General features: G+C 32.8%; 1 non-coding gene across 1 annotated transcript; it reads left to right on the top strand.

Moving 5' to 3' along the window:
* On the top strand, window positions 1-90 carry Trnas-aga (transfer RNA serine (anticodon AGA)). The gene is given in 2 exon segments: window positions 1-37; window positions 55-90. It is a non-coding gene; the product is annotated as a tRNA-Ser (tRNA).
* The last annotated feature ends 22810 nt before the right edge of the window (window positions 91-22900 follow it).

Genomic DNA, 22900 nt, shown 5'->3' with positions numbered 1-22900 from the left:
GCCGGAATAGCTAAGTTGGGAGAGCGTTAGACTAGAGTTGTTTACGCAACAATCATCTAAAGGCCCCCGGTTCAATCCAGGGTTCCGGCACGAACCGAACCGTTCGGCGGCTGACGTTTTTTTCAGTCAGGTTAATTAATATAATAAAGCTTTATTTTATGTAGACATTTTACAATCCATTTAACTATAATTGGACATTTTTATTAAAATTAATGGATGCCTCGTGGTGACAACCTTAATTAAAATTGCTTACATCACTTAAAAGTCTTATAAAAAATACACGTGTTTTTATATTAACAAATACATGCAAACAACACATCTATTATCCATGTATTTTTATGGTTGTCTATCATATGCCCTAAAAACTATCCCTACCACATATAGAGCGCGAAGCGCGACACGTATTATTGATTGTAACAATGAGTTGCGATAAAGGAAGCAACCGCTTATCAAGGAGGAGCTGTGTCCCAGCAATCCGTTTCCATAGAGTCAAGCACTCCTCGAAGTTTTTTTTTAAGAACCACATATAGAGCGCGATGCGCGACACGTATTACTATAAAGGTGGTATGGGACCTTTAGCATTATCCGACCATTACGTCTATAGTTATCTTCCATAGAATTTGAGAAATTTTGAAATCGTTGTTCGAAGTCCAAAATTTTCATCCGATTGTTCCCAAACTTGCACAGGTTTTTTTTTATCAATGAGGACCCAACCCAAACTCTCTATATGAGCACTATCGGACCATAAGTCCTGAATTATGTCTCTTTGAATTCAAAAATAAAAGTGAAAAATTGCTTGGTTAGGTGATTATGTCAACATTTGTCTTCAGATTCTCTCCAAACTTACAGTGTCTTCATATCAATGAGCATTTTTACCTCATTAAAAATGAGAAACATCGGGACAATAAGTCCAGAATTTTTTCTATTAAATTTGAAAAAAATTAAACAATTTCCACTTGTTTAAAAAGTTTCAAAACTTTCGTCTGAATCTTTGCATACTTGTTAAGTGTTTTATATCAGTATTATTCGAACCCTATTGAAAATGATGAATATCGGAGCAATAAATCTATTATGATCTTTTACTGAATTTCAAAGTATTGTGAAATGCAGCTTCTTTATGCAATTTACAGTTTTCATTCAATTTTTGTTGAAACTTTTACAGTGTTTTCATATCAATGAGTACTCAACCCCTATCGTAAATGAGCAACGTAAGAATAAGTTCAGAATCATCTCCCCTTAAAGTTGAGAAAAATATGAAATTACGCTTACAAGATAAAGCAGATTTTTTAAAACCTACACAGTTCTGTTCCATTAATGAAAACTGCACACGGATGCCAGTAAAAAAAAGTAAACCAATGTAAATTAAACTATGAAACATTTGGGGGTTACAACACAAAATCATAGATAATGGTTATTTGGGGGTTATAACACAACATCATAAATAATGGTAAGTTGGGGGTTATAACACAAAATTATAGATAATGGTTATACCAGTATCTTTTTCTATTTTGTTTAAAATAATCGGCCAATATATTTTATTTACAGTAGTAAAAAATCGTTCCATGAAACTTCATTGAGTGCCCTTTACACTGATATTCCCGACGCCCTTTGATGCTTTGCATCAATACTTATCTTGTAAAAAAATCAAGTCCATTTAATGTTATCATTATAACTTCCTGAAATAACACACCTCCGAAATACATTTTTAACGCAATGGTTTACGTAAATTTCAAAAGTTTCTTCAAACCCTTTTAGGTTTTTAATTAATCATCATTTTCACGTGGATAAATGTACCAACTCATATAATCTTCCGGAGCCCGTTGCGAACACGCAAAATATATTCGAAATACAAGAAAACGTAGATGATGTGAAAATCTGTATCTGTGCGATTATAGCGAACATCCTTCTTGCAGATGACGCATTTTCAATCACTGAAAGAACTTTTAATTTTTACTCTCGTAATTAAAACTAAATTTTACAAAATCTTTCATAAATTATTGATCAATAAACAAGAATCCATGCATTTAAAAAAACACACACTAACCTTACGATTTAATAAGATATAGGAATAAAATTTTGCATACACGGTAAAAGCTATACTTTCACATACCGTGGATTGTCTATTTTAAGAAGGTGTTTCCCTAACAGTCGTTTAGTACGATATTATTGGTAATAACATAAAAATAATGTGAGTTGAATTAACTGCATTTGTTGAATAATGTTAGATTGATACGTGTTCATGCCTAAAATATATTTGATTATAATCTGCACAGAAACAGCTTTTGGTCGAGCTTATGTTTTGCACACTAATTGTCATAAATTGAAAGCAATTACGGACTTCAAATTTATGTGGTACTATATAGATATGCAAGTTATGAGTTTAAACTTTAATTAGAACGTCATGATCGTTCAATTTGAGTAATAATGTATGGTTATTGGATCATCTCCTGTGACATTAGATGTTTTCCTAGTGTTTTGTTTCACATGAAACGAAACTTTTATGAATTTAATTGATCAAGCTATTTTTTATTGTGGGCCGTTCACTGTAGATGTGGCATCCGGTAATTCCTGGACGTGGGCAACATGTTGTGTTATTTTATTGCTAAAGATTGTGAAACACAGAGCATTAATGTTCAAAACCACGTGATTTATGTTATATAACATGTGGCGAGCACATTTTGCTTCATGTTAACATATGAATCATCCGCAAAGCGGTTTTACGGAGGCGTCAAAGTTCGACGAATGCGAAATGCGACAGAGCTGAAAGGTAATTATCAAACGACAGTGGTTCGTATTATTCTTGTTGAATGTTATTGCATAACGTGTAATTATAAAACGTTAAAATGTTAATTTATTGGTCGGTTAATCGCCAAAAGTGAAATAATGTGCTATTTTAGTAAAAACGAACCAGATAAATCTCTGTGTACTCGATAGAAAGCATAAACACAAAAAATTCAATATATTTTCTAATTGATGTCGTATTGATTAGTACGCTTAAAAAACAATGGTCGTTTAATGCAAGATTCCATTAGCTTGTATGCAAACTGAAATGACTAGTGTATGCATATTAATTCTCCCGTATGCACCTTTATGAATGGTCGCTAACACGCTTCAATCAACGATCTATGGCTACCTTCAGGCTTCATGCTATCACATCAACTCAATAGATTGCGATTATCGAGTATGCAACTATGAATCAATTTATTTCTGCTTACATTACTGCTCACTATTGTGCAAAACTTCGAACAATAAAAACTTTGTAACATGTTTGTATTTTAAAATAAACACATTGTGAATATGTTTGTACATATATACGTAAACCAGTTTTATTTGCGAATCCATTCGATAGTTTTTATTTGTCATGTTTCACCATGATTGGTAGCCAATCACCATGCTTTTGTGATTGCTTGAATTTTAATTGTTATTAGACAAAGGTACCCATTTGCAATATTGAATAATTTAGTTTACAAAAAATCTTGTAAGACTATATGACGTTCATGTTCATGTATTTTTATCAACAAATTATTTTTAATAGCATAAAGGTATATTTGAGTCTCAAGATCAAACATGTTTGACGCTGACCAGTATATATGAAAATATATTAAAAAATATTTATAAGCATTTATAAATGTGTTACAAAAATCATTGATAACCATTATACGGGTACTATTGACTATGCATACATTAGCGATTGTCGCCGATATCGAGAATTGTTAAGAGTTGGCCAGTTCAATACGAAGACGGGAGATATGCGTCATTATTTTTATTCGCTGACGATTCTCTAAAAATAAATACAATACATTTATAATATATACAGTCAAACATACCAAATTATTAACATAGTTTTTAAATAAATAATTCAAAAAAAATGCGCGTATGTAATAACAATGATGATACATACAGAAATACATAAACAATAAAAGTACCAACAATATATTTACCGATATTAATTCTTCCATACACAAAAAGACACACTCTGAAAACAATTTTAAAATGTGATTTATAATTACTTATATTTCCCGTATCGTTCCGGCGATTTTGCGATTTTCATAAAATAAGAAACGAAAGGTCAACAAAAAATAGCCGCCAAAAAACACCGAATCGAAAATTTTAATCGCCCTTGTGTCATTCTGGCTCTTGTGTACGTTTCTTTCTGCCTTATTGTCGTGATGGTGCCCTTTTAACCTATTAAAATGCCAGAAAGCTATAAAGGGCGAATAATACCAGTAGTGTCGTGTTTGTCCCCTTAAAACCCTCCGAATGATATTAAACACATCGGCCACCATAGTGCCCGGATATTTCGAAATGCTAAAGCCTTTTTATGAATTTCGACTTCACCCAGCTTAACTTTCACTTCAAAATAATTTATTGTAAAAATGATATTAATTACATAAACCACGCACACAAAAACACTTAAGTATGCCTTGAGTGTTATCATAAGTCAGTAACTTATATTATCGAGCTTAATGATATGTTTACAATAAGAGGTTTAATAATTAATATATATTTATTACTATTTCATTAAGCGTTACTATGTCTTTATATAAAAAAAATACAATATGGGTTATAATCACAAAACAGTATGTAGATGTGTTCTTGTTCGTATGCTAGCCAAAATACTGGCCAGTTCCATATCTTCACCTAACACCCTCTACCTTGTATTATCGTACGACTAATGGGCACTAAAATGTACAAAATCACGTTTCAGCTTACTAACGGAACATTGGTGGCGAAACGTTAAGCCGATTTTACCATGTTTATTTCACACATAAAACAATAACAGCAATGATAGTAAAACAATACAATAGAGTATTTGCATTTGTATTTGTTCAACCTAACTATGTAATCTGGAGTTGTACACCCTCATTTACGGTTCTTCCCATCCTATTATGCACGAGTTCGTGGTCCATTGTTTATAGTAAATAACCAATTGCCAAAACATTACGGAACATTACGAAACAGCATACACACATAGTAGAATAAAGCTGGGGTCACCGCCTTTGAACGGTCAATGTTAAACACTGGGGTTTTAAACCGGTTTTAGAGCGCTCAACCTCACACTTGGCCCAGCAATATTCATGATACTATAAGCGTAAAGAAAATTTAACCTCATAGCATTGCAACTCAAATTTAACAGTTACAAAAGGAAATTCAACGCATTCAATTTTATTACCAATTAATTACTCAATGGTAGGACGGAGACCACAGAAACACAGTTACAACTTTTTGAGGAACGATGAAATGAAATTAAAAACCAGTTGGGTTTATTGGACATTCTAGAAGAAAACATATAAAAGTGTCATTCCATTATTAATTCCAAATTTTAAGAGAAGAAAGCTATAGTGAATCGATAACTAGCAAGCATGTGTGTTTAAGTACGCAAACATCATATTCTTTTGAGAGAAAAAAAAAGTTAATTAAATTAAAAAGTGTATTACAAACATTTGCTTTAAGAAATTTACATTTGCGAACAGGCTTCAAAATATGTACATAAAATGATGGGTGGGAAATTCCATTCATTAAAAGCCATTTTAAAGAATCATTAAACATGGAAATTAAATCACGATACTTTGAGTGAAAATAAGTGAATTTACGTCGTAGGTTATGTTACCAAAACTCCTTGTTTAAGTAATTTTCTTGTTAATATACGGTTAAGATCATTTACATCTTTAACACATGAACATTCTCTGGCGTATCGTACCAAATGCGAAATGTAAACACTATAGGTTGGATCTTTAGGGATGTTATCATTTAGGCAAGGAAACTTCACAATTTCAAAGTTTAAGCCGTACAGTTTGTCGTATAAGCTTGCCTTAATCGTATTATTCTTACTAGTTAGTCTAAATATGCAGCATCTGTATTGGATTGACAAGATCTATTTAAGACTAGTTATATTGGGTAGATTTTTTTCTATATGTTGTTCAAAGTAATCACGATAAAAATCAATCATCCGTGACGATCGGGCGATTTTAGCACGTGGAAAATTATATTTTCATCGTTTTTCACGTTTACATGGTGATTGTTGATCGCCAATTTGATAGATAACAATTCGCGAATTATCGAATATAACGCATATTACAGACGTCAAGTTAAAACATTATTTAATGTGAAGTTGTATGTTAACTTGTAGCGATCGTTGCAGTTATGTTTTTTAACAACGATCGTTGCGATCCTAGAAATAATACAATATCACGTTTGAAGAAAGTTTATCCCCTTAAAACAGAGAACCAGCGTCCGAGGTTGGGACAATCACGATGGGACGCGTCCGAAAAACAAACGTGATGCTGAAAATATGTATCCAAGGTTCACTAGTCCTGTTGTTAAAGAATACTTTTTGCTTGCCTAAAAGCTAACATAACTCATTGGAAAAAGACGTATTCATTGATATGGGCGCTTGTGCAATTTAAATATTAAGTGTTGCCAATTGTTTATTTGGAATTAGGTTTTAAAGATTTATAATGACGCAAATAATGCATCATTCCTGAGTTTACATGAACGCACAATAAACAATATATGCTGCATGTGTGATGTCCTTTTGAACTTTACATGATTAAAAATAAAGGTTATAATTTAAAACAATGCTTTATAATGAAACTTACTTTACTCAATATGAACCATTACGAAAGCTTCCTAATTCCAAAATGATACCTTGTAATTCAGCGTGAATAATGTCCCATATTAACAGTCACTGAATGTTTTCTTTAACAAAGTCTTCATTCTGTGGGACATAGACGCAAAGGGATATATTTGGCATGGGTTTACATTGTGCAATCAAACCATAATTTATATCGAGGGATCGTGTTCAATGCAATTATTTTACGAACACTAACACCGCAGCCTTTTGCTAATTTTGAAATGGTGTGTAGGCTCTGTGAAATTAATTCGGTTGTTACTTTGTTATTGAACTATTAAACAAGTGAGTCTTCAAAATGCAATATGCAACAATCTAATTCAACCAGCTGAAGTCTGGCCAAAAACATTGGTTCAAAAATACCTCTTATTCACCGCTTAGCAAGAAAACATTAAAATTGCTGCCGCTCAAATACCTTCCTTATAGTGATTTTGAGTAGTTGTTGTGTATATAAAGAAATTATTTATTTTATGTTTCAACGACCATCGCTGATTTATAAATTATTACATTTTTAAAGTGCTGAATCAAGCGAATACGGTCAAATGATAAAATACGTACGGATAAGACAGGGTAAATAATATTCACTACAAATAATTACGTTTGCAAAGATTGCGATTAGTTGTATTGTTATTGTTAATAATCACAAAGAAACAAATAATAAAAATAACGAAGAAAACAAGTCAGAGCGATGCAGCAACTGGGTATAAATGGAAATGACCATTGTACACAATCATTCTATTACATCTGTTTGATTAAAGGGTACGTTAAGTCCGCTGGAAAATGATTAAACGATAGGCTACCTGTACGCAATTATAACAGTTTATATAAACAAGTATGTTGAAATCAGAATAGATTGATCGCATTGTCGCAAACATTTTACATTTGTTCATTTTTCTAACGGTTTCGTGACAACATCGATTCATAGTGTACGTTTCTGTCAAAATCTGTTCCGCTGCATATGTTAATGAACAAACTACGCATTGATTTATCGGATTATTTATTGTATTTTTCAACATATCAATTATTACTGTGCAAAGCATGTGCAGATAAATATTCCACCGTCCACAGTTACACAGCAATCGATTTCATATGGGCGAGAAATTTACATGTTGTCATATATTAACATGACTTTTGTAAGGAACATATTCATACATAACTTTAATTAATCTTCAGGTAAAATAATAAAAATACAAATATTAAAATGTATCCGAATAATTTACTAAAAATTAAATTACTTTTTAATTTTACTGTAAAATTAAAAAAATATTTGGTATGTCAATCCCTTAAACAACAAACGATCACGTTGAAAAATACATTGTCCCTTTCATATTTTATATAAAAGTTTGCAACTTTATAACCGGTTCACGAATTGTTGCTGCTGCATTAATCAATAGGTATATATTTATACTTCCGATAATTAAACAAGGATTCGTTACGCAGCATTGGTTATTTAAGTGCGAAATTGAACTTCATATCTTACATTTAACACAGCAATGTAGCGAATTGCCTGACGCAAACACGTGTTGTAAATACCGATAAATTATCTTAAATATTATTAAATATAAATCGATAAAATATAGTGTGTATTTTGATTATTCAAGTTGTTTGATTTTTATAAACACCTGACATGAGTAAACAAAAAAATAACAACTCGGTCCAGAAGTAGAGCGGAAAAGCTTAATTTTGTCAATAAAGGGTTATATTTTAAATATTTGCCATAAGTTCAACCTGGACGTAAGATAACGCAACCTGGAACTCGCCCGCGGCACACAGAATCTTTATAATGTTCCGTATTTTACCTCTAACCTCAACAACAACAACAACTTATCCGACTCAGGTGATATGGAATTAAATTGGTCCTATTTTCAAGTCATAACTTAAAACTGGGTCGTCAACTTTAATGAACATGGTCTCTTTCGTCTTAGCAAATAGTGTTACATCATAAAATTCATCACAATAAGTGTCACATCTCGTCTATCTTAATTATATGTAAATTAAAGGTAATGTTATACAGCAAAAGTATGTAGCTCTCAACTAGAGTTATCACCTACAGTAATGAATACCTCCCAAACACTGTTATTGATTGCAAATTAACGAGAAAACACCTGGTGTCTGAAAGTTTTGATTAATTGTGAACATAACATATATCTTCCAGTGTGATACAAAGATTCTAATTACACTAACGTTTTTTACAACACGCGATTCACTTTCTAAATTATATTTGGTATGTAACTTGGTGAAAATTTAGACGCAATGTGTGGTCGAAATACACAGTAGTTATTATTAAAGCATGGCTCCGATCAAGCAATAAAACATATTGAATTTTAAGCCAATTCGTGAATTATTTGTCCTTTATTATATATATTTTACGAAAAAAATTAATCAATAGTGTATAATTTTTTATTTATTTTGAACATTTAAACTGATTTTACAGTATAAAAGACCGAATTCTGATCAAGTAGCTGTTATGTTTTGTGGAAATAAACCCACTATTATATTAAGAATATATATATATTACACAAAATTAATATACAATACACGCCAAAGTGCATTAACTTAACAGATGTTTCCATTTTACGTTTTCTACTTAACTTCTTCATGTTCGAGTTGAAGAATATTTACAAAATAGAATCAAAAGAATAACAATTAGACAATCTCCGCTTTTATATGTATCCCTTTCTCTGTTTTTTTTAATGCCCATGGTCCTAAAGTTATCGAAATTGTAAGGTAAACGCCGTTGTGTTTTGTTACAAATGCTTTTGGTATTGCATGTTTCTATTGCTGGGAGAATGTAAATAGACTAAAAAAGTAAAGGTAAGACACACGTCTCGCAATCAGGTGCGTATTTTTGCGGTCAAAAAAATGCCCAGATGTTGGCCGACGATAGACATAACGTTAGGTATAGCTGTTATGTTTTGCAGCATTGCATGAAAGTTTGCAATGCGATGTGGCAGAGCATTTGCTTACGGTCCCATAAGACACGGGTTCGAATACCGGAGACAACATAGTGTGTGTTATTCTGTGTTTTTTTACAATGAAAATTAGTTTAGACTATTAAAACATTAAAGATTTTTAGTTGTTGATCATATTCATTGAATGTTTAAAACAAAAGCTACATATGCGAACAACTCCCGTAAAACGTGGATTGGAACGAGATTTTGATTAAATTATCATAGTTCCACAACTTGTTTCATAGATGCCATCATTGGAATCAATACGTTCCAAACATTTTAGCTAATTTTTGCTTTTTACTTAGTTATGTGTTTTTTTTTAACAAGGTGAATCTCTTCGTATTTGATGTTGTGATAACATACTTGTTTAATGTCCTTAAAATGGGGATACGTTACGTTGAAATGATTTAACGTATACATAATTGTTCTGGTTCTTGAAGAATACTTCTTTTCGGGCTGTAATATCGTTAAACATTTGAACGGCAAAACATTAACCTTGCAATTTGGGGTGGTAAGAGAGGGGGGTCATATAACAGTATTTTGATATTAACCTGCAAATTGCGTTGCATCAACATTTGAACATCTTTGAATATTTAACTTCAGATCGTGTGCTCCAAAAAACAGCATGCATGTAATGTTTATCGTAAGTTACGTGGTCGGTAAATATAACAACAGTAACAAAAACAACACAACAACAACGAATTGGTCCTTTCCGCTAAAATGACAATGAATCGATCGAAACAGCATACTGATAAAAAAAGATATTACTTTGACCTTCGAATGAAAAAGTTGTTAAGTCTCGTATGTAATAATGATGTTATGAAAACGTTAATTACAACCATAAGTACATGTGATAAGTGTTTCTGAATGTCCCATGTATACAGGATATTTTAAATAATTCTTCACTTCTTTTTATTTATTATTATTCTTTAAAAAAATGTTTTTGCTGGTCTTTGATATTATCATTCAGTCAACTGTTTCTGTAACATTTACTTCTGAACAAACTGCCCTGTATCTTTCCAACATACTTTTAAGACTGTAGACGCTTTGATTCGAACAATTATCACTCTAAAATAAATTGTTCTGTATATATTGTTAGCATTGTTTGAAGTGTACAAGCAAGTGACATTTGTCTTGAATCAAAGACAAGCGAATACTATTATCGCTTCAGCGAATGTTTCAGGAGCTTCATGTTTTTTTATATATTTGAATATTTCTAAATAAATACCGTTATATTACTCATTAGCATTGAATGGTGTTGTTGTTTTTGTAACCTGTTACAAAAATATTCAAGATGTAACGAGGTCCCAAAATTATTTCTTGTCACAAATGCTCAAATGCTTCGAAACCACGACGTGATAAACTTTCCGTTATAGATTTTTTATTAAAACAATAATATTGCCAAAATGTGCTGCAAAACCATGAAAGTGCGTCCCTCGTCTTTTGTTGAATTTTATAATAGTCAATTATGACTAACTTTTACATCACGAAAATCAAAAGTAAGAATATTTATTTTCATCGTTAAATTGATTATTAAATATGGTTACAGATGGACTATATTTCGTTTTATACTTAAAACTTTAAAACCTGCTCCGCAAAGTATAAATAGATGTCCGATCCTAACGAAACTAGAACACTTAAATTAGGTGTGTAGCAATCGATGCTGTCTGTATTTATTTTTTGTCTGCATTTTGGACATTTCATTAAACTTTCTCAAATTCGCGTTTGATTTCAGAATTTGTTTTCTTCTATAAAAGTAATGATAAAAACAGTAACTGTTAAGGGGTTTCTTGACTTTCATTGTGTGTTATACTAAAAATACAGCAGTTGGTTCTGTACATATCTCAATATTGGAATATTGCAAACTTCAGGGGCTGTTAGTAGAAGGAAATCTTTTCTCTTACGTTGATGAACCATACGTACACTCTTTCTTATTCTCATTTAGTGACAATGATCTGCAAAAACATGAATAATATGATACTTCTTCTATATTTTTTAGATGGACAATAGTTCTGTGAAAACTAATAATTTAACAACTGTCCCCCTATTATATATTTCTTGTTTGTGAATAGCGTTTTGTTTGTTATTAATTTTGGAGCATATGCAAGATTCATGTTCTAGTTATAATTGTTATTCTGTTATAAACGTAGTAAATAACAACACTAGTTACTCTCCGGAAAGAGTGTCGTTTGTTTCATGTTTCCTAAATTTAATACGGGTTTCTTTTCATAGATATATTGTTTTTATAAAAATCGTTTTCACATCGCGTTTTGTTTGTGATAAATTCTTGGATTAGTGTAAGGTTTGACTAGCCCTAAACAGGTTAAACATTCGAAGTGTTTGCATTGGCCGTTCCAAAGCGTTGATTCAAGTTTTAATCATGCTATGGTTATACTCGATGTTCTTATATAAAAGTAGTGTATATAAAGGAGAATGTCTCTCCTGACAATGGGTCTTTAGCTTCATTATTTTCTATTTTGTATAATGCTTGCTTTCCTGCAACATCATATTTTGTAGAAAATATAATGTACTCATGGTCATGAGTAAATGTATAATTCTGTTTTCTCAAAATACGATGAATCCGTATCAACATTAATCACATACACATCATCTTCATCAGCATCATCATCAGTAAATTGTTTCCTTACAAATAAAACACAAAGACTAAATAGGACTGAGTGTTTGCATTTGACAGGCCTTTCTACACATAAATGCAAATAATAATGCTTCTGACGACCGTATGTCTGCAGTGTGCAACACAAATCGACCTCAATGGCACCGCAAAATTGAGTCTCGAAACGTCAGTAAACGTTGAGACATCCTTCTCATATATCTTAAAGCTCAAACGAAACTAAATCAATTGTGTAGGACACATCGTTATAAGTATAATTAACTATGCACATATACTCAATTAACCACTTTTCACCATTCAAAAGCATAACCCATGGACGCCAAGGCACGAACAATCCGCTCACTCCCGCCGATGCCCAAAGCGCACACACCACGCCAATTTGGGAAAGATGCACAGATTGAAGCATTATTTTGTTAAAAGCAGCTGCGAAATTTGCAAGAATTATCCACCACCACCAATAAATAAAAGTGCACATAACTTCACATACACCCTAAAGAAGTATCGGTAGTAATAAACGATTCAGGTTTAATCGCAAGCAGGATACGCATTCCTATTGTCATTGTTCTATCGGTTTTTCTTTTAATTGCAGGTGGACGTATGAGGACCATGGCTCAAGACCGGTGTCGTGCATTCATCACCTCCAGAAACCACCAATTGTAGAAATATCTACAACTAATCAGCTATTACTATATTGTAAACATTTAAGTATTCTTTTAGAAAACCAGTTAAATAACTATTTGTCACGTGTTTTTCGCAAATTAACACAATAAGGCACACCAAAAGCACCCAGCACGCTGCCCGGACACCAACAGAGAAAAACCATACCACCCATACCACAACAGCCAAAATCCCATACCCCAATAAGTGTAGTTAAATCAGAACTATTCAAATATTATAGATATGAATAAGACGACAAATTGCATTAAAAATTAAAACTGAAATCTACATCTAATTAGTCAAACCAAAACGAAACAATAAGAATATCAGCCTTAAAATATAGAAAAACAAGAACCGGACTTTCTCTTCTAAAGAACCTATACGAACCAATACTATACAAACCGAATATAGTTGTATGTCGTTATTTTCTTATCGTCGTTATAAATTATTATTGAAGTGAGTATATCAAATGACTAAAGGCGTATGGACTTCAGAATAAGAGACAAAAGTTTAAGTCAATAACTCTCGACGACCATATAAACATTTTAATCACAAAGTAGACATGCATTCTGTTACGAATTGGAGTTAATAGACCGTAATTACTCTAAGTCTTCGGCCACCCTCTTTTTTAGCCAAAATAATAAATTTTCGTTACTCTAAAATTTCGGATATACGGGGTTTCGTCCATAATGTGAGTCTCTTAATTTTCGGACAGTATATTTAACCGCGCTATTCTACAGACTTCGGCCCTGATTTTGCCTATATAGGACACTTCGATCATGGATTTTTCATCAACCGGATTAAGGTCAAACAACCTGAAAGATGCATGCCTGAGAGTAATGGAACATTACATTCGCGTAATTGGGTAAATAACAATGTAAACCTGTAGAAAGTAATGGAATGGATTCACCCAACATCATTTGAAACAGTGTCGTCTTATTCAGATGGCAGTATGTTTTCTGTTCTATTTATTTATTTTTGAAGAGAAAAAAAAAGAATAAATCACAAGAATATTATTGTACATTAATGTATAGCATTAATTTTAATATAATTATAATGTTCGAACACCTTAATTTTTTGTCTCTAAATTTTCGGACACCTGTAATTTTTAAATATTTTTCGTATCTAAATTTTAGGATACGAAAAAAATAAATATTTTAAGTGTCCGAAAACTTAGAGTTAATGCTAAGGGAGCATGAAAGACCTTAATCGAGAAAGATACGACGGAAAAATGTTCATATGAACGATTGGTTTAACAACGAACGTGGATTGCAACCAGCCGATCGCAATTGTTTCTGTAACGGTTCTCACTTAATTTAGTAAGTTATTTATAAAACGTTTAAATAAGTTCTAACAATTATGTGTTTGTGTTGTGTTGATAAGCTCGGTAATCAATACCAATTAAATATTATGAATACATGCAAATAAATCATGTTGTGAATGCATATAAAAATAGTTCATTGATTCAAAATGTGAAATTGTTTTTATCATTTGATAGTACATATTGTCATTAATGTCAAGCGATAACACTATTATTTCCACCGTTCCTGAAAGTAGGCCTTGAAACATCAGAGTTGATCAGTTTGAATAACATCTTATTAGAAGCCATATTATCGTTCTTCCGGCAGCATAAACCATCGTCTTCATTTTCCTCATTGAAGCCATACGAAAAAACTCCATTAAATATGCATTTGTTAATCAAAGATTGTTTAGGGTAGATTTTTAAGTATATTAAGTGCACAAATTAATACGCCGAGATGGGTTGTTTAATGATTCCATCATACAATTTGATTGCAGTAAACCCCCCATGTTACTGGCGAGAGTAATGTAATTTTAACATCTTATGTTATAAAAATTAAACCATAAGTAAGGTTGAACTAAAATGACATTTGCTAATTTCACACCGTTGCATCTGATAGTTGTCTGAAATGATACTAACCAAGTAATGGTTGTGTGGAAGAAGAATATCCATTTGTTTTTGTTTATGTATAAACTTTTTTAAAATTAAGTGCGGGTCGTATTTGCAAGAATTATGCATTTCATATATTTGAACACAATAAAATGTACAACGTAAACCTTACATAAAAGTGTTCATTGTCTTTGCAATGTTATCATTATTACAGGTCAAGCCTTCATTTACGACGATTACAATATACAGTTTTATCGTAGCCAATATATATTGAAAGTTTCATTTATTTAGATTACTAGCGTGTCTATGGTGACAATCTTTGATCCAAGTTTACACGCGTCAGAATAGTACTTCTAAAATTCTAAACTTCGTTTAAGTACGAACGTTGTATGTAAACCGTATTGGCTTTTCTCTAAGAATGTGTAAATATAACGGCAAAAACCATTATTATTGTTTTCTACATCCTTATATTTTAACATTTAGACACATACCTATTACAATTCAAATAAAGTTCGCCAGGGACTTTACAAAATAATCGTTTTAATAGTGTTCATTTATGCGTTTTTAATAAAAGATCTGATTTGCACCTGTTACAAATTATAGTGTGTGCTTTTAAATTCAGGTCAATAGCAGCAACTATATGGGAAAGCCATCTAAAGATAACAAAGTAAGGCGAATTGAGTTTTAATATAGAGTTTTATATGGCTTTCATGATTTGTTCCCAATCAACATTTTAGTAAATATCAATGCAATAATAGTGCTTTAACAGTACTTTTACATGTTTACTTGGTCGTGTAATGTGTTCCAACAGCATTTATCACGTTGGTCTATATTTGGCAGTCACTGTAAATGATTTAATCTGGTAATCGAATTTTTTTTCTCAATATCATACACATTTACAATGATGATACTGTTTAAAGCAAAAGAAAAACAGATGATTTAATGAGTTAATACAAGTCCAAATTATTTAGAGGCGATACATTAAAACGGTAGTCATCAAATAAAACGATAGGTTAGCACGGATAACATTACACAACTGCTCCAATAATATGTTTACATGATGTCATTTGTTTAATTTTCACAAGCCCATGCATTTGTTTGCTAAAAAACAAATTCTTGCGTCATAATTAAATTTGTCCCTGGCTTTTGCTCTTTTTGTTGGATGCGGCTTCGATAGTGTTTACCCAAATCATTAAAAATAAAACATTCAACAAAATAAATGCTATATAAAACCATCATTCGTTAAATATTATGATAACACCGTCATCTTTAATAATATGTTTAAAATCACAATTAAGAAACACGAACATATAAGTTAACTTAACTTTAATAGGGTATGAGGTTAAATCAAATATTACGTTTTGTAACATGTTTTCTTAATTTTTATGTTCATATATTTGCAGCTTCCATCATGTTTCCTTTTTACATAGTTGTTGGTTTAATTGATATATTTCACATAAATCGATCGCCATTTATAATAATCTTTATCACAATACTGAGAAAACATGTGATGCTACAAAAAGCCAATGCAATAATGAATGTTACTTCAAGAAGTTCATTTAACAACATTTGATATTGATTAATAGTGTGTGTTTTTGTGTTTTATCGTCCATATGTATGACGTATAAAAACAAAATGTTTCGCTTTGAATAAACTCATTATAGCTCGTAAAACCAAACAAAACATGACGAAAAGTCAGCTTATATGTAGTAGAATCACAATCTTAAAGTATCAATATTGATAATCCCGATAATACTTATGTTTACTTTCCAAACAAAAAGATACAATCAATATTCTTTATTCTGTACTCACCAACTCGGTTCCTATCTGTGTTAATTCATTTTTAATGATTCATGTGATAAACGGGATTGTTTTTATCAATGGATACACTGTACCGCGATAATGAAAGCAGTCTCGAATCAATATGCATGATTACAATAAAATAAATAATCACATGTTTATAATGCAGATTTTATGTGATAAAATAACAAGCAATGTCAATCTTCTTTTGCCAGGGAGGCTTTCTGCAAATTCGGTGTCGACACTTGTTAAAATTAAGCGTGATTGTAAGCGTGATTGTAAAACACATCCGTCAAAACGGGTCCGTTTCAGATATTTCGCGTGCTTTCAGAAATAGAACAGAAACGAAATTAAAACGTCAATGACACTGGTGATAATAAAACCGTCTTCACGGATCAAACATTATGCATGCCTTTATATACGTCATCAGCTTTTCACATTCAAATGTCATGCTAGGATTCGACAAAAAGGCATGGGAACAATTACTAAATAATGGGTTAAAAAAGTTGTTGATAATGTAATCCGTGATATCCCAACGATTCGTTCGGAACCATTAAATTTTCAACTATAGGTTGATATTCAGTTTTGGTCTGTGACATAATTGTAAGTGACAAATCTAGTGTTTAGACGATGTACACTGTGCAAGTATGAACAAATATTTGCCTTGTATTGTCTTTAGAAAGAAAACAATAGTTTCAGACTTTGTCTGAAATGACACAAGTCTATCTTCATATCATCATCGCCAGATCGCGAAGGACATCATTTTCCGTTTAATATAATAACGATCGATTCGACGTTTGAAAACTATAGTTTTATATAGAAGATAAATTAAACACAGGAAATCGGCAACACAAAACACTTCTTCGCAATATATTGCTAAACAGCAAAATGAACGCTTGTATCTTGTCGGTGCAATCCTATTTCGAATATTTTATTGAGTCTGTCATTGATAACAAAAGTGCGACATTTGACACTGTTTTTTAAATATAATTTGTACAAAGTTTTAACAGAAACATTAGTTTATATACCGCGCTTGATAAAAATAAGGATTACAAATATAACTATTGAACCGATGAATAATGTGTTTGTTATGTGTTCGAAATACATATTCATCAGAAATTTAATATAATAACAAAAACTCCAAACTTGTTTTTTAGAGTATTTCCTAGCCAAAAAAGAAGACATACGTTTGCCATGATAATTACATCATAGAATTTCCAATTATAATGTGTGTAAACACTAATTAAATATTGTTGACGATAAAAATGATTGTCCGTGTTTATAGCGCGATAACCTCGCATTAAGTCTAAATAAACGTGTAATGCTCACACTTGTCACGCTGCAATTTTTCTTTTGTTCAGCGTTTGAGAAAGGTGTTTCAACGCAGAATTTCATGATTGTGTTGGGTTAATAAGGATTCTACAATATGTGTTTTATAATGGCAAGGTCGAACAAAAAATCAAACGTAAGGTGTACTATAAATACAAATTCCATAGAAACATCGTTTGTGCAAAATCAATAATATTTACGAAACATTACAAATCGGTATGTAACAACTAATACATCAACAGAGAGGCAGATTGAAGGAGCTGAGATCTTAATAGTGGACCCGGTTGAAGAGAGAAAGGGAAATCCATGGGCAACAAAAACGACTTCACAAAGGCAACAAGACAGGGGAGTTGGAAAATTACCTGGAGAACACACAGGTATACCTGTCAACAGTCTATGCTTACCCACCATGAGTTAAATCTCTAGATAAGCATGAGCGGATAATTGTTGTCACAGCACATGCGATCAACTTTCAAGATGGATTGCCAACGTATAGAGGAAATTCAGTATGCGGTTAAACATGTACGAGGGCCGAATGAGTCACCAAAGTGGAAAATCCCCTTCTTCTTTAAAAATTAAAAGGTATTTGCAAGTTCCGAAATATTAAATTGTTATACGTTAATGGAAGATTATCTTCTCATTAATGTCCAGATGAACGATTCCTTTTGTTGAAGACAAGTACATGGACTCATTCTCACACATTTGAGGTTAACCATGCGTGGTTAGAGCATACCCGTACAATCAGACAGCTGTTTAAACAAACTAAAATTCACAAAAAGACTTTAAAGAGAATTCGTATACCACGATATCAAACAACTTATTTACTTTGCATTGTCATGTCCCTGCGCATGTGCTGAAGATCATTAGAAGTACTAGAAGATACTAGTACAGCGGCGTATATCGTCTTACGAGTAATACTCCCGAATCGACTGTGGACAGGATCAACTTCCCAAAAGAATTCTTCGAGATGACCATTGTTACCGGCTGCACAGTCTCTGTAGTATTGGGTTTCAAAGCCAATAATCCAATCATCAGACAGAAGAGAGGGAGAGACGCGTAACACCAGAACTGAAACAGACATCCCGGTTTCCATCGAATAGAAGATTCGTGTATGACCTTACGGTTGCAACCCAATCGCAAAGAAAGGCAAGTTGGATCAGGATCATGACATTCCATTGAGGCGATGTCACTTCGGCCAAAATGACTTCCAAACATAGAAACTCAATATCGCTGATTATCAAGAAGGACGGTGTCTGGTCCGCAGATTTGATGATACAACAAGACACCCATGTTACAGCCTCCACTATTTTCTCTTGTCAAGGGGTACAATATGATTCGCTACGGGTGATGGTGGTCAGAGACTCAGATGAAACAAACATACGAACGGTGTGGATGAGGCATACTGGTAGGCGATGGTCTGCAAACAAAGCTGTCGACCAGGCGGATTGCAGGCTTAAACAAAAATTAATTGGTGGCATTTCCTGTTCAGGTAGAGAAGAACGCGGATCATTTTAAAGAGAGACGTGGCAACTTCCGCATCGAAACAGATACGATACCTTGTACAATCTGAAATACGCCTGATAGACGCCTGGAAGACGAAGGGGTCAGTAAAATAAAGGCATATCAGATAGGCATTCAATAATGAAGGACTGGGTAGCCGACGGCAGAAAGTAGGAAACATAAATGGTCAGACATTAAATAGTACCAAAACCTGCCGCCTGCCGGTACCAATAGCAGATTGTGATAGTTGATGATCGTTTTCCAACATAATTGAATTGGCAGTGATGTGGTATTGCTAAATTTGATTCTTGTTCTGCGAATAGAGGTCGAGCAACGCAACAGCCCACCCTTTTGGCATGCAGTCACTCTTCCCCAATTGCGTCATGTGGCGGCAAAACAAATACGAAAGCCCGAAGTTCTATTCTAGATGGCATACAGCTTGTCAAAGAAAAAACAAATTAGACACATCCCGGCTGCTGAAAGAAGATTGTGAAGGCTGTGGATTACGCGGTGCGACTTGAGTTGGACGCCTATCACTAGCAAGTAGTGTAATTGCCATAATAAGAAGAAAACAGACAATGCGTACAAATTCCATGTATCAATTTTTTTTTACATTCGAAACAACATGTACTGTCTCGCATGTACCAAGTATACCGGTTATTAGTTATACTTCGAATATTAGGTTTTGGATTGATCGTTTAACAATACGTTTAGCGATGATTCTGAAGAAAACAATTGTCTAACAACCTATGGGTAAAAAAAATCGTTTAATTTCATCCTTATTACAAGAAAAGCTCTGCTGCTTACAGCCTCTGAAGACTGAATGTTGGAACACTGACAATCTGTATGGGTAAATTTGTGATTAGCTGCATGCGCATATCACTTTCGTTAAACATTTAGCCACTTTCCATCGGCCATCTTCGACAATTATTACCCACAGCCTTTAAACAACGTACAAATTCACCATTAAATACGGTTTTGTTTATTCTGCAGCATCAATAGAGTATGCTTAAATAAGAGCCGTTGCTCATCATAACATTATAGTTCTACAAAATTGCTATTTGGATACTGGTCTCATAATATGTAAGTTATCTAGGACAACGTTGTTTGATAAGAGCATGTGTCAAGTTATTTATTGGTATAGGGTAACTAAAAATAGAGTTACTATACTTTAGACGAGAGTGACTTACATGCGGTATTTATATCAACAGCCTGTCCTAGTCTGTTGTAGGAAAACCAGCTTACAACTATTGGTATAAGAGAAGTTAAGCATAACAACGTTACTACAATATTAGCAAAATAAGAAAAATTACCCGCTCTTTAGCTGCATGTAGATTAGATTCATATTACGTAAGCACTTTTATCCCATTTTCACCGCGACATTGACGGTATAACACGTTGTGGAATATACTTGCTTGTATTCAACACTGTGGAATATACCTGTCGCGTGCACGGACTACTTTTTAAATGACGTCATGCGATATGCGCTAAAATTAGGTCGATATAATTTGGTTCATTGCTCGAATTATAAGGTCACCCATTAGAAGAAAATGTGCATATTTTGCAGAAAAAAATATATATGACATATTCACCAAAAGAAATGTTGAAATAAAATATAAAATTACACGATTTTTGTTTTGTTATTTTTTATTTATATTTACTTTACCACTGAATGATATTTCATAAGAAACAAAGTCGAAAAAACTTAGGCTTCAAAATTATACGACCTTCAACCATTAAATCTAGTCATATGACGTAATTTTTCGCCATCCGTATAATGAAACAGCTGATTGATGGCGTCATACAATGACATACTTATTGCTTCATTTTCCCCATTTTTTTGGACGATTTATTATAAACGCGACTTATTTCACATGTTTTCTACATGTACTGTATGTCGACATATCTGAATTGTCAATTGACATTTTCCTTATTTCGTGTAATGTGCATTGTTTATAACCAAAGCATATACGTTTGACATTTAACTTAAATATTAAGAATGTACAACAAGCCATACACATATCGCACAGTTCATGAATAATCTTCTTTGTTTGCTTTCCTATTTAATTTTCACGTTAGGCATAGAGCTGTGTAAAGTATAAGATGGTAAAAATAGCACCACACTGGAATTGGGAACGTTCCATTTTGTACACGGGTATTTTCTACTCATTTATCTGTTGTGTACTGGAATGTTTTCCATTCTTTGTGTATTTATATATTAAATTATTTTCTCGTACAATAAGGGCATTTACCATAGATAAATAAAACATTGTGCAAGTTTAAACATAATTATGTTTGTATGCAGAAATCTGCAAATGCAACCGAGTTTACCAACGGCTATTATTAGATAAACTGCTCCGGTTCATTTGAACAGCAGTAATGTAGAGTACATGACGTAGCGTGTGACGAAGAAGAAAGTTTATCGCGTTCATAAACTCATTTGAATAAAGTGATAGAATGGCATAAGGGTCTTTATTAAACTATGCTAAAATAATTATTAAAGACCCTAGATGCAAAATCGTCAATTATTGAGTTAAATGGATTATTAGATGGATTTTAAAGGATAATTAAAGGTAAGATACTAGTTCTTACGTGTTTTGATTTTTGTTTGTACTTTTGTCGTTCCCTGTTCTCGGGGAAATGATTTTAACATGGGCGCCATTGATGCATCGGATCACACACGGCATACCCATAACATTATATAAAAAACACGTTCTGCGCGTCCTTAAATTCGTCGTCCGAAGTCGGAAAACGCATTGCCCTGTGTATTTTGTCAAATAAATAGTCAGTCGCTGCAATTGTCTGTTTACTCGTCAAAATTGTCAAGGTCTTCGATAGCTAAAGAAACTTCAGCGTACAGTTTATTTAGTATTGACAGACCTGTACAAAGTCGCGCCAGTCAAAAATCATAAAAAGCGACATTTAAAGTTATGGTAGCCAGAACTAGGTCGTCGATGGTGTACATGTATGTTGACATCGATAGCATTTTGTCAGGAGCAATCGCCGCCATATTGGATTTTGATCATTTTCTTTCGAAAATAAAATGAATGATAATAGTAAAGTAAACTCTTCTTTTCGCGGTCGTCATGTGTTAAAATTCGCATACTGCGTAAAATTGAATGTAGGCATATGGTGATATTTTTACTTGTTTTACAGTTTTTGTGTGAATTTTTTAAAGACTATTTTGCGTACCAGAACATATACATGTATATCACTACGCATGGTTACATTTGTTAGATTTTAAGCGCTTTTATGACTGAATTAAAATTATTGTTAAGGTTATTAGATCTATTTATGTTAAATGTCACGTTGAAAAAATCAAATGGGATAAATAGAATACTAGGATTAGCGTTGAATACAGAGAAGTTTATGTTGCTCGGCTCGAACACCGAAAGCGCTCGCCAAGGCTCGCGCTTCCGGCGTTCTAAGCCTCGCAACATAAACTTCTCTTTATTCAACGCTAACCTAGTATTCTCTATATGTCTACGTAC

Source organism: Dreissena polymorpha, chromosome 4, assembly GCF_020536995.1.
Source record: "Dreissena polymorpha isolate Duluth1 chromosome 4, UMN_Dpol_1.0, whole genome shotgun sequence".
Classification (NCBI taxonomy): domain Eukaryota; kingdom Metazoa; phylum Mollusca; class Bivalvia; order Myida; family Dreissenidae; genus Dreissena; species Dreissena polymorpha.
Note: the sequence above shows the minus strand (reverse complement) of the source record. Positions and strands in the feature narration are given on the sequence as shown.